This window comes from Phalacrocorax carbo (genome assembly GCF_963921805.1).
Source record: "Phalacrocorax carbo chromosome W unlocalized genomic scaffold, bPhaCar2.1 SUPER_W_unloc_2, whole genome shotgun sequence".
NCBI lineage: Eukaryota > Metazoa > Chordata > Aves > Suliformes > Phalacrocoracidae > Phalacrocorax > Phalacrocorax carbo.
In genome coordinates, this window is record NW_026990253.1 from 1,123,906 (window position 1) to 1,128,669 (window position 4,764).

A 4,764-nucleotide genomic window follows, 5' to 3' on the forward strand; every position below is an offset into this window, starting at 1 on the left:
CAACCTCCTCCAGCTTCTGCTTCGGGACTGCATGGCAAACACTCGTCTCTTCACTCTGAGGAGGTCTCTTGAGCACGGCAGGACAAGACAACAGCAGCAACTCACACAAAAGACCCTTGAATGGCATGTGACACATTAAGAGCTCTGCATAGCGCTTAGCCATATAAAGGTCGAGCCAGCAGCTTTTTAACACATGTCCCACAGAAGGGCGGGCACCGTTGGCTGCTGTCGTGGTTCAGCCTCAGCTGGCAACTGAACACCACGCAGCCGCTCACTCACTCCCCCTCCACCCCCGTGGGATGGGGAAAAGAATTAGACGAGCAAAAGAACTTGTGGGTTGAGATAAGCACAGTTTAATGATTACAATAAAATGATAATAATAATAATGATTATGATAATAATGACAATAATGTTAATATAATAAAATGGAAAAGGAAGGGAAAGGAAAAAAAGGGAAAAAACCACAGAAACACGAACGATACAACCGCTCACCACCCACCGACCGACGCTGCCCGTCCCCAAGCCGCGCTTGCTTCCCCCCCCCCGGCCAGCTCCTCCCATTTAACTAACATACTGGGCATGATGTTACATGATACGGAATATCCCTTTGGTCAGTTTGACTCTGCTCTCTTAGCTGTGTCCCCTCCTGGCTTCTTGTGAACCCGGCAGAGCATGGGAAGCTAGAAATGTCCTTGACTAGTACAAACGCTCCCCAGTAACAGCCCAAAACATCTGTGTGTTATCTCAACAGTTTTTTCCATGCTAATTTCAAAGCACAGCACTATACTAGCTAGAGTGAAGAAAATTAACTCTATCCCAGCTAAAACCATGACAGCTGCATGTGGAGAGCACATGCGCGTCCTACTCTCGGCCATGTCCGCTGGATGGGGTGGAACCCAGTGCTATACACCCCACCTCCAGTGAGTAACAGGTTGGATGAGTTTCAGGCAAGCCCTACAAACTGCTGTTAGCAAGGGCAGGTCATGAAGCAGAGGGCAAAGTCAAGGTTGTGCTGAGGAAAACAACCCTGTTTCAGCACCTGAACAATTCCCTTCCTCAGAGGTTTTCCACAAACCAGGAAGGCTCACACTGCGGGCGGGGGACAGCTGCAGAGAGACCACTCTGCTGGGGGGAAGTGGAGTGGCCCGAAGCAAGTTCCCCACCAGGAGGAAGCCCCTGTTCACCCACCTGCCGGGGCACCTAGGTCTCCCCTAGGTTAACCAAAGCAACATGTAACTAGCAGTTACAGCACATAACATACATAGAATTATAAAATGATTCGGGTTGGAAGGGACCTTTACAGATCATCTAGTCCAGCCCCTCTGCCATGGACAGGGACATTTTTCACATCAGGTTCCCCAAAGCCCCATCAAACCTGGCCTTGAACACTTCCAGGGAAGGAACATAGAGAACTTCTCTGGGCAACCTGTTCTAGTATCTCACCACCCTCCTCATAAAAAAAAAAAGTATTCTTTATGTCTAATCTAAATCTACCCTTTTTCAATTTAAAATCCTTTAAGGTCTCCCCACAGCCTTCTCTTCTCCAGGCTGAACAACCCCAACTCTCTCACCTGGATAGGTGCTCCAGCCCTCAGATCATTTTTGTAGCCCTCCTCTGGACCCACTCTAACAGGTCTGTGTCTTTCTTGTACTGGGGACCCCAGAGCTAGACAGGGTACTCCAGCTGGGATCTCATGAGAGCCGAGTAGAGGGACAGAATCACCTCCCTTGACCTGCTGGCCACCCTTCTTTTGATGTAGCCCAGGATATGATTGGTGCTCTGGGCTGCAAACACATGTTGCTGTCTCACATCCAGTTTTTTCATCCACCAGCATCCCCAAGTCCTTCTCCACAGGGCTGCTCTCAATCCACTCATCCCCCAGTCTGTATTGATAGTAGGGATTGCCCTGACCCAAGTGCAGGACTTTGCACTTGGCCTTGTTGAACTTAATGGGGTTCACATTCTCCTACTCCTCAAGCCTATCAAGGTCCCTCTGGATGGCATCCTTTCCCTCAAGCAAATCAACTGCACCAATCAGCTTGGAGTCATCTGAAAACTTGCTGAGTGTGCTGGTTTTGGCTGGGATAGAGTTAATTCTCTTCACTGTAGCTGGTAAAGTGCAGATGGCACATTGATGCTTTAGTTGCTGTTAAGTACCAGCTAAGTGTTGCTAAGCAGTGTCTATAATAGTTAGGGACCTTTTCAGCTTCCCATGCTCTGCCATGCGGGCAAGAGGCCGGGAGGGGAGGGGCCACAGCCAAGACAGCTGACCCCAACTGGCCAATGGGATATTCATTCCATACTATGTGACACCATGACCAGTATATTAACTGGGGCAGTTGGCATCCGTGGGGGGAAGTTGTGGCTTGGTGGTGTTGGGTTGGTGAGTGGCTACATCACATGCTGTTTGTTTTGGTTGTTCATTCCCCCTTCCCCCTGGCCCGGGTTTTGCCTCTTTCATTATTCTCCTTTTGATTGCATTATTATTGTTGTTACTGCTGTTTTAATTATTAAACTGTTCTTATCTCACCCCATGAGCTTTACCCTTCTGCTTCTCTCCCCCATCCCACCAGTGGGGGAGTGAGCGAGCAGCTGCGTGGGGCTGAGTTGCCAGCTAAACCACAACACTGACATAGGCAGTGGGATTGAGTGCAACCTCACTGATGAAGATATTAAATAGTGTTGGTCTCAGTACAGACTCTTGAGGGACACCACTCATTATTGGTTTCCACTTGGACACCCAGCCATTGACAATAGCTCTTTGGATGCAGCCATCCAGCCAATTCCTTGTCCTTCAACTAGTCCATCCATCAAATCCCTCTCTCTCCCATTTACAAGAACATTGTTGGGGACCACAAAGGCCTCAGTAACTAAATCAGGCAATTCCCTCAGGACCCTGGGGTCTATCTTGTCGGGTCCTGTCATGAGCCACTGTTGGGTTGCACAATTTGGCAGAAGTTAAACCCCCTTGCTTTCTAACCAACCTCAGATAATTCTGGGTGGCTAGGGGTGGCTGGGCTTAACTTCTGAGTGATGTTCAATTGGATGTTTTATCGTGACCAGGTTTGTTGTATTCTCGGGAACAGAATTAAGACTCAAAATGGAGTCAAGTGCCAAGTCACTTTATTTGGCTGCCAACAAGTACGCAAGAGAAAAGGAGAGAGAGTTACGATAGCTACCACCACAGATCTGTGGCATCCTGTCAGTCCGATGTATCTTCAGTCTGGTGGGGGAACGTTCCAACTGGTCTCTGCAGGTTCCGCCTTTTATAGCATTGTGCCATTGCATAGTCAATGAGATGTTTTGCATAGCCACACCTCCCACTCGGCAGTGGGGCGCATGTGCAGTATCGTCACTAGAGGGTGCTCAACGGTTCCAGAGGGTTCCAGAGGGTCCAAGCCCCCCTCCCACATGTTGTAAGATGACCCTGGGGCCAGGTGCACGTGCAGAGGACTGGGCCTATATGCTCTGAGACAAGATATAGAGAGATATATATATATGTTCCTGTTGGGTAGAACTTCCTCAGTTGCCGTTGTGGTGAAGCCTTGGTAGTTAAGCCATTCTGCCAACAATGTTGAGACAAGTTTCTAGTCCCTTACAGGTCCCATGGACTTGTATAGGTTCAGGTTCCTTAGGTGGTCTCAAACCTGATCTTCTCCTACAATGGGAGGGACTTCATTCCCCCACTCCCTTCCTTGAGGTTCAGGGGGTTGAGAGATGTGGAAAGAGAGATTACCATTGAAAACTGAGGTTAAAAAAAATTTAAAATTTCCAAGTACCTCAGCCTCCATGTCACTAGAACTCCCATCTTTCTTACAGAGGGTGCAGGGGAAGGTGGGGTATGCGGTCTTTAATCTTCCTTTTCTGGCTAATGTACCTGTCAGAGCCTTTCTTATTATTCTTTGCATCCCTTGCCCAATTCAGATCCAACTGTGCCTTTAGCATTCCTCATCCCATCCCTATATTCTTCCCACGATACATGTCCCTGGTTCTACTGCCTATGCATTTCCCTCTTGTGTTTCAGTTTGACCAGGAGGTCCTTACTCAGTCATGCTGGACTCCTGCCTTCCTCGCCTGATTTTTGATACACTGTAATTGAGAACTCTTGTGCTTTAAGAAAGATGTCCTTAAAGAGCTGCAAGCTCACTTCTGCTCCTTTGTACCTGAGGAGACCCCATTCACCAGTCCCTTAAACAATTGAAAGTTTGCTCTCCTAAAATTCAGGGTCCTGGCTCTAGTCTTCACTTGGCCCATGTCCCTCACAATTGTGAGTTCCAGCAGGGTATGATCCCTGCAACCCAGACTGCCACCAATTTTGACAGCTCTATTGTGTTCATCAGGTCTAGTAACAGTTTTCCCTGGTGAGGCTTAAGAAATATCCTTGATGCACTCTAAAAAAAGTCTCATGGACTGCTTATAGCTAGCTTGCTGTGCTGTTTTTCCAGCAGATGCAGATTTCCAGCAATACAAATTCCCCAGCAGGATCAGAGCCCACTAGCGTGATGCTTCCTGTAGTTGAAGTAAGAATGCTTAGTCAATAGGCTCCCCTTGATTAGGTAGCCTGTAGTAAACACCAGCCACAAGGTTTCATTTGTTGGCTTGGCACCGTAGGCTATATGACATGCTGCAACGTTTAGGAAACAGAGGTTTTTGCAGCACCCCAGGAAGTTGGAAAAACCTCTCACAGCAATTCTTGGTCATAATGTTTCCACAAGACACTTAATCCAGATATTCAACAAAACACTTCAGAACTTACAGACAGC